The sequence below is a fragment of the Hevea brasiliensis genome, chromosome 5 (genome assembly GCF_030052815.1).
Source record: "Hevea brasiliensis isolate MT/VB/25A 57/8 chromosome 5, ASM3005281v1, whole genome shotgun sequence".
Taxonomy (NCBI): Eukaryota; Viridiplantae; Streptophyta; class Magnoliopsida; order Malpighiales; family Euphorbiaceae; genus Hevea; species Hevea brasiliensis.
Window position 1 is genome coordinate 27435505 of NC_079497.1, and position 9605 is coordinate 27445109.

At 35.1% G+C, this 9605-nt stretch overlaps 1 non-coding gene across 1 annotated transcript; it reads right to left on the bottom strand.

Annotated features, from left to right (window-relative positions):
• Positions 1-8769: 8769 nt before the first annotated feature.
• Positions 8770-8877, bottom strand: LOC131180497 (small nucleolar RNA R71). The gene has a single exon (XR_009149264.1). It is a non-coding gene; the product is annotated as a small nucleolar RNA R71 (small nucleolar RNA).
• Between the last annotated feature and the right edge of the window lie 728 nt (positions 8878-9605).

Consider the following 9605-nt stretch of genomic DNA (forward strand, 5'->3'; position numbering starts at 1 on the left):
GTGGTCCACTAAAGAATTTAAGTCATATTTTATGTTAAATTCCCACTTATTCCACATTTAACCCATGATTTTTGCTATTTACTTTAGGTACCACTAAACTAATTTTTCATTTTATTTTCTAAGTGTAATACTATTTATTTTTAATGGACATTTATGTCAAAAGACAATTCGGTGTCAAATGACCATAATGCCCTGCTCGGATTACGTTCGATTTTTCAGAAACCGTATTTTGTCTGCTTTTTCGATTTATCAATTTTCTTTGTAATAATTATTTAAATTTTCTTTAATCATTCTTATTATATTTATACTTAAATAAGGTTCTATATAAGTCCTAAAAATATTTTCCGTGTTTCCCATGAGTGGCTAGTCAACGGTCCACGCCGTGACTTCCCTCATGTCACCCATCGCTAGGTTTCCTACCGCTTAACTTGATCACATTTCTTTGCTATTATTTTTCCTTTGTTTTTCTTGTATTTTCTTTTCTTGTATTTCATTATTTTATGTCTCCTCCTCGTGTCAAAGTGTAGTTCTAGGCATCCTTGTCGTCCTGACAAAGATCGTCACCGAATGCAGAACGCACTACCGAACTTTGGGGTGTTGCAATTCTCCCCCTTAAATAAATTTCGTCTCGAAATTTTACTCGCATTAGTCTCCAACACCTGTGGGTGCTGTCTCCTCATATCCTCTTCACGTTCCCAAGTAGCTTCCTCGCCCGAATGATGGTTCCACAAAGACTTTAACCAGTGGGTATCTGCTTGTTCCTCACCGCTTCACCTCATAAGCCGTAATTTTTATGGGTTCTTCCTCATATGGGAGGTCTGATTTGCTTCAATCTCTTCAACCGATAGTACATGAGATGGGTCTGATCTGTACCTCCTTAATATGGACACATGGAAGACATTGTGTATCCTTGCTAACTCGAGGTAATGCCAACCGATATGCCAAAGGACCCACTCTTTCCAAAACCTCATATGATCCGATGAAACGAGGACTCGCTTTCCTTTACGCCAAATCTCATAATCCTCTTCCAAGGAGAAACTTTGAGGACTACCTTATCACCCATTGCATACTCAATATCTCTTCTCTTGAGATCAACATAGGACTTCCGACGGCCGACGCAGCCTTGAGTCTATCTCTCGATCAATTTGATCTTTTCCTATGTCTCTTGAACAATTTCTCGCCCAATCATCTTTCTTTCACCAATTTCATCCCAACATAGGGAGTTCTGCACTTTCGCCATACAAAGCTTCATATGGAGGCATCCCAATGCTTGATTGGTAGCTGTTGTTATAAGCAAACTCAATCAAAGGCAAGTGTGTATCCCAACTACCTTCAAATTCAATCACACAAGCCCGTAGCATATCCTCCAATATCTGAATAACTCTTTCAGGTTGGCCATCTGTCTGTGGGTGGAATGCTGTGCTGAAGTTCAATCTAGTTCCTAGGGCTCTCTAAAGACTACCCCAGAATCTAGAAGTGAACAAAGGATCTCTATAAGATATAATCGATACTGGCACTCCATGCAATTTTACAATTTCATATATGTAAAAATCTGGCCAATCTCTCCAACTATAGTCCATTTAGAATGGCAAAAAGTGAGTAGACTTGGTTAGTCTATCAATTATAACCCATACTGCATCATGACTATTCTGTGTCCTCGGAAGTCTCATCACAAAATCCATAGTTATCTATTCCATTATAATGTTTTCATCGGGTGCAACTTGTATGCTAGCTTGACAATTATTAATGTATAAAAATTCTATTAGTGGGATTTATCTGTCACATCTCCCATCGGATACAACGACACAAGTTTTCATTATATTCTCGAGGGCTTATCACGTATTACAGGTTATTATTATCATTTCATTTCATTATTTATAGAAACTCAAAGAGTTTTAAAATTTACTGAATCACTTGTTTCAATTGTCCATCCATTCGAGCATGATACGTTGTACTGATATCTCTAAGCTTATAGCAATTACTGGGGTACAGGTAATTCACATTAATGTAACCGAGTCACTGACTCTAGCTACCTTACAAGTGTAGTCGTTTGATAGGCTAGTTCTGAAGTCTTAAATTTCTGACTAAAATTTTCACATTTATTTCCAGTACTAGTACTCTATTCAGGTGCAACTATATCAATTTATAGATTACTTACAAATATTCTTAATTTATTGTACCACGAGGAAGCACGTAGCTCTACACAATAATCCCGTGTCGGTACTGTAATCTGCAGCTTACAATACAAACATTGAGAGCATTATATAGTCACTACGTTATAACCTCATGGACTAGGTTTCCTAACATCTTATCTTTCTCGAATCCACTAATATCCTAAACCGATTCTGATTACAATATCCCAATTCTTTTAGTTAACAATTCTTCCAAAATTAGTGTCAATCATACTTGTTATTGTAGTTTTGATCCTAAAAGACTAGTCACTAACGCATCAAATTTATTCTCCTGTAAGGGAATAGCAACAGAACATATAGTTCTGACACTAACACACAATTAAGTAGTGCTGGGATCAAATAATAACTAATTGTTTCTTTCAAAAATTAAGAACTTACCAGCAGCTACATCTGAAGTTTCTGCTCTTTCTTCTTGGCGCATAGTGGACGCTCTGACTGGTGCGCTACTATATTCGGGTTGATTCACTGTGTTATAGTGGTGAGGAGTACTAACTCTATTTCTATTCTGACTCTGACTGACGGTCTGTGAACTCCGGAGAGCAGATCGAGGTGGTTTAGTACAATTTTTAGCAAAGTGTCCAAGTTTTCCACAATTGTAGCAGGCTCCAGAGGTCTTATAGCATATCCCACCATGATATCTTCTACAAGTTTCATATTGGCGGGAAGGGTAGGAACTTCTAGTTGTTCGATGACTGGACCTTGATGGTCTCTGTCTTACTGATCCACCTCTATCATATCCCTGAGCTCTGGGTTCCTCAAATTCTTTTCTCTTTCTCAAATTACTGTTCGAGCTCTGACCCATAGGTTTCTCCCTCTTTTCCATTTCACACTGCCCTTGTGGGGGTTGGGTCTGTACTTGGGCTTGGGCTGACAGATTATCAGCCATTTGTTGGAAGAAAGTGGCCATTTGCTGGGCCATTTGTGCAGTAATTTGTACCGATAAAACTGGTACAGTCAGGCCTTCGACACTTTGTGGAGTTGGGGCCTCAACTTGTACTTCTGCCATCATGGATTGTTCTATTGTCTCATTCTTTTCTTCCATATCTTTCCACAAGATTCTCTATTCCTGTACAACCAACATAAAGAGATTCCTCTCCATTAGTTCATATTTATGATGTAAATGTACTATATGTATCAAACATTTGAGCAGTTGTAGTTACCGACAAAAAGATTTCAAATTCACAGTTCAAAATTCACTTTAAAACCATTGCTCTGATACCACTAAAACATGTCACACCCTTACCCTCTGTAAGGCATAACATGATCCCGTAGTATACCTAATGAATTACCAACTCCGTCTACTGATAACCCATTAAGTACACTACAAGGGATTTTAAAAACTTTTCTTACTTCTTTTACAGTGGTGAGCACTATTTACAGGTGTTAAAGACTTTGATGAACTGAAGTGAAACAACTAACTCATTTGGTTTATTTGGAATTTCTGTAAAAATTTTGGCAGAGTGCCATCTATATTTTGGATAAAACAGTTCTTCAGAAAACCTGTAAAAAGCACTTCAATATGTATTTGCAAATCTCAACTCCAATATATTTCTCAACACAACATATTTCTCAATTCAAATCCATAGTGATTTTTCAAAAACTGAGATACAAGAAATATAATACAAAACTATTTAAGTAAATGAAATCTCCGATTTACATTCACGATAATTTACATTTAATTACATACCAAAATATTTTACAAGAGTTTCTATACAATCGCTCAAATAATTTACATACATATTATTACATGCTTACATCAAAACCTATGTACATGGGTATATCTATGATATACCGAGCCGATCTGAATGTATCCTCAAAGCAACTTAATCATCGCTCTATGCTCGCTTACTGCGACAAAGATACAAAGCTATCGCTGAGTGGTGAACTCAGTGGTGCACAACTATAATTTAAAACATAGTACAATATACATTGACAAATTTTACAGTAAATAATTTGAGAATCTGAATACTGATCAAATTTCACAACTCAAAATATTCATTGCCAATAATGTAAATCATTTGTATAAATAACTTGGAGCACAAAATTCAATTTATCAAATCTTGACTATACATTAAGTAATTCAAACAAAATCAATTACACACAAACAATAATTGAAATCACCATTCCTTACCATTCAAAAGCCATTCTCAGATCTCAAAATCATTTTGTATCTCAAAAATCATCTCGTATCTCAAAAGTCATTATGCATCTCAAAAACCATGTTGTATCTCAAAAATCAATCTTTATCTCACTAACTATGCAAGACTAATCCGAAAGGGCCATATTCGATGTGATTCTAACTCCCTATGGTCGGGGAGGTCGACCGATTCTAACTCCCTATGGTCGGGAGGTCGAATCATCGCACTGATACCATCACAATAATGAATCTTCCGTAAGGGCCATAACGATAAAATAAACTTAGATCTAACCTCAAATCAGAGGAGAATCTAAGCCTGCACGCATACCATGGTAATCAAAACACAACTCACTCCATTGTCTTCTCAACAAATGAGAGACGGGTAATAACCTAGTCAAGCATCTATAGTGAGATATAAAACAATATCACAATCCTTTTAGCGAGCATAAATCACAATATAATTCGATTCAAAGTCAATTCCAATATCCAATAATTTTTATGCTCATCACAATTCAAATAATAAAGTTTTCATTTTTTTTCCATGAATATTACCATCACAATTCAAAACATATTCTATCACAATTTTCCAAAACATAATTTGTTCAATCCATAACAATGCTTAATACTTGTGGAAATACCATTTCACAAAGTCTGAATTCATACATACTATAACTATTTTCAATAATCATTGAATTAAATCCAATGCTTGTTAAACATAATACATAAGAAAAATATGTCATTTAATCATATGAAATATTCAAAACAAAATCGCTTAAAAACTAGTTGTGCACAAACCTCGATGACTTGTCTCACGATCCGGACTCGTGTTTCCTTCCTTTCTCGAGTCTTTGGTAAATGAGAAACACAATTTGAAGTGTTTCAGTACTAATTTAAATTGTCTCTATCGATGGTGTTTGGTAAATAATGCACTGAACTCAATTATTCACTTAATCACCTAATATACCGACTCGCTATGCTTTTAGGTAAATTAGGTTTTAGTGTCGTTAATATGTCACATTTGATAGGGTTTTAGGTTTGGTATGTTTTACCAAAGTCATTTCCTTGCTTAGTGCATTTTAATGCAAATTCTTTGGATTCCGGGACACTGGTTTGACCTAACCGACGATCTAGTTCCTCGGTTTTCGGTCTCGGTCGAAACTACAAACTTGTAGATTTAGGTCTTATGGACGCGGTGCAAAAATTTAGGTCAATCCGAGTTAAGTAGACCAAGTTATGGTCATTACACTCTTGCTGGTCAAATGGTACCATTTTAGGTCAATTTTAGGTCAAATTGGTCAATTCTGGTTCGGCCAGTTTTTGGACCCGAATTTGTGCAAGTTGTTTGACTTGCTTATGGTCATTTCTGGGCTTTGGTGTCTTCATAAGACTTGTAGGTATGGGTCTTAACTATTCTTGGTCAAAATTTCAGGTCAATTGGACCTGGTTTGAGTGAGTTATGGCCTAAACACTCACTGCTGCCCAATTGGTCATTTTTCAGGTCCTAATTGCACCTAATCCGAATTGGTCATTTTTAGGTCACCTTGCAAGCAGAATTTTGGCATGGTTTCTCAATGAAAGTTGGCACATTTTGTGCCTAGTTTCACCTCAAATTGGTCTCATACCAATTGAGGTTACACATTCAAGGTTATAGGCTAAAATATACACTGCCCTCAATATGCATTTCACACCCCAACTTCAAACACACACTTACCTTTGCCATTTGTTTACTTACCTACCAAACTGTTTTGGCACATTACCAAAAGCATTTTCTACATTACATTAGCATTATTTTGGGCAGATTCCAATCACCCTCAACACACCAAATATCATTCACAATTACAATTTCTAAGTACCATTACAAACACACCTAAACATTACAAACTTTACATACACTTTACAATGTTAATTTACATACATATCATCAATCCTTCTAGGTCAATATTCTGCCCACACTTCCTTCAATATATACCATTACTCAAGTGTCCACAAGCTGCCACAAACCATTCTTCAACATCACATTGCCGTCCCATATACCAATTCCCATCAAAGTGCATAATTCACCATATAAACATGAAATAATTCACTAAGTTACTAAATCACCATGATTAACATTATTTCTCATCAATTATATGCACAAATACCTCATCAAAAACTTGACTCATGGCTGTCCAAAATGAAAACAACAATAACCCTTCAAACTCAAAATTTTCCTTCACCAATCTAACACCCATAACATGAACATAAACTTTAACAAAGAATTTCTCAAAAATGCAAACTTACCTTTAATTGTAACTTGCTAAACCTTCACCAAACTTCTCAAAATTGGTATCAATATCTTCCTTGTGGTGTGTAGACCATTTTTCATGAAGCTATCAAAGTGATTGGAGTTGAAAATGGGAGTGCATGGAGCTTTGAAGAAAAACGTTAATGGTGGCTTTCTTTTCTTTCTCAAATCGGCTAGGTTTAATGGAATGAGGAAGATGACCTTTGAGTGGGAATAATCTGCCCACTTATGAAGTAATTTAATCATTTTAATGTTCTTAGTGGTCCACTAAAGAATTTAAGTCATATTTTATGTTAAATTCCCACTTATTCCACATTTAACCCATGATTTTTGCTATTTACTTTAGGTACCACTAAACTAATTTTTCATTTTATTTTCTAAGTGTAATACTATTTATTTTTAATGGACATTTAGGTCAAAAGACAATTCGGTGTCAAATGACCATAATGCCCTGCTCAAGTTACGTTCAGATTTTTCAGAAACCGTATTTTGTCTGTTTTTCGATTTCTCACTTTTCTTTGTACTAATTATTTAATTTTTCTTTAATCTTTCTAATGATATTTATACTTCAATAAGGTTCTATTTAAGTCCTAAAAATATTTTCCAGGGTTCCCCGCAGTCCAGGGCTAGTCAACGGTCCACGCCGTGACTTCCTAAGGCCACCCATCGCTAGGTTTTCCGGCTCGCTTAACTTGATCACATTTCTTTGCTATTATTTTTCCTTTGTTTTTCTTGTATTTTATTTTCTTGTATTTCATTATTTTATGTCTCCTCCCTCGTGTCAAAGTGTAGTTCTAGGCATCCTAGCTGTCCGGACAGCACTGGTCACCGGAACAGCAGAACGCACTACCGAACTTTGGGGTGTTACAAAGGCTTAAGAGAGGCTAATAGATTGATTGAAAAACCTAATGGGTCTTGGTTAATTTTAAACTCTGCAAAAGTAGGATTTAATTAATCAAGGCACTAGCTCTTTGTCTCATTCGAAAGAGCTGTCAAAGGATTTGAGAATTAATCTCCTTGAAGCACATAATTATCATATGTTTTGCTAACCAAGTAAAATCCCAAAATAACTTAAATATGAATCCCTTAACTCTAGAATCACATTTTACCATTGTTGATTGTTAATTGTTTTTAAGTGATTAATACCTTTACTCTTGCCATATTTCATTTAGCCTAATTTATTTCTCTTAACTTTAGTGAAATTCCCTACTCAAGCAATCTTTTTATTAAATTTGCAAATATATATTTTAATCCTCAATCTTTTCTTTTAATTAATTGTTAGTCTAAATTTAGTTTAGATTAGTGTATTTTTATATTTAAAATTCAATTTATAACACAACTCTTCGAGAGAACGATATATTTTCTATACTACTTGAATGACCCGTGCACTTACGATTGGACCACATCAAGTTTTTGGTGTCATTGCCGGAGAGTTGCTTGTTTAAGATTGAATTATTGATTATTTTAGTTGTTTATAGATTTTATTTTTATATTATCTTTTCACTTTGTGTTTTCATATTTTTTTTAGGTACTTTTTGATCTTTTATGAGAAGAGCCAAAAGCATATGTGACACATCTCTCTTATATAATCCTGAAATTGAGAAGTTTTATAGAGCCAATAAGAAAGAAACTAGAAAAAGAAAAGAAGCTTTGAAAGCAACTGAAGTTGAAACAAAAATAGCTGAGGAAAGAGTTAGAACTATTGGTGGTGGTGGTAATGGTCTAAACAATCAGAACAATGAGAATGAAGCTCATAGGGAAGAAGTTGTCAATGCTAGAAGTTGTCAATGCTAATAAGTATGGTGGATCATGCATTCCCTCATTTTAATGATTTGAGAGAGAGCATTGCAAGACCAAGAATTGATGTAAACAGCTATAAGATGGATTTTGGGACACTTTAAATAATTCAGAATTCTTAATTTAGGGGTCATCCTTTGGAAAATCCCCATACTCATCTTAAGAATTTTGTTATGATCTATGACATGCAAAAAACAACCAGGAGTGTTTGATGATGCAGCAAGGCTTAAATTGTTTCCATTCTCTTTGAAGGATAAAGTCTTCGATTGGCTTGATTCTCTACCTCATAATTCAATCACAAATTGGGAGCAGCTCACTGATGCATTTTTTGCCTAATATTTTCCACCTAGAAAAACCCAAGAGTTAAGGAATCAAAAGACTGCTTTTTGGCCTAGAGAAGGTGAAACTCTTTATGAGTCTTGGATGAGATGGAAGGAGTTGGAGAGATAATGTCCACATCATACCATTCCAAAATGGATGATAAATAAGAATTTCTACACAACCGTTACTCTTACTATCAGAGGAATCATTAATGCTTAACTGGAGGTGAATTTATCATAAAGCATGTAGATAAAGCTTATGAGCTTTTAGAGAAAATTGCAAAGGATACTCATCTTTGGAGTAGTCCAACAACTCAAAAGAGGCAAGCAACTGGGATATATGATCTTGATCTATTTAATATGATCAATGCCAAATTTGATGCACTTACAAATGTCTTAGCAAAGAAGATGGAGGATTTAAGTATGCTAGTCACTTCATCATCTTCTAAAAGTTCTCAACAGATTGCCTATGCGAAAAGAACTATAAATTGTAGAGCAAATTATAGAGAGTAAGCTACTTATGTTGGGAATTATGGAAAGAACTAGATGGGAAATCCTTATTCTCAAACATATAATCCAGCTTGGAGGAATCATCCCAATTGTCATGGGGAAATTAGCAAAATCAATCTTCAACTCAAAACTTTCCACCACAACAACAAGGGCTTCCATACCAGTAGAATAGGCAACCATTTAATTTCCAACAAAGGAATGCAAATCCTACACCCCTACCAAGACAGCAAGAACAAGGTTCTATAACTAAAGCTTTGCTATAATAAATTCTTGCTAATCAAACTAAGCATGATAAAGAGATGAGAGAGATAAAAGCAAGGCTAGAATAGATGCAAACACACTATAGGATGCTAGAAAACCAGTTT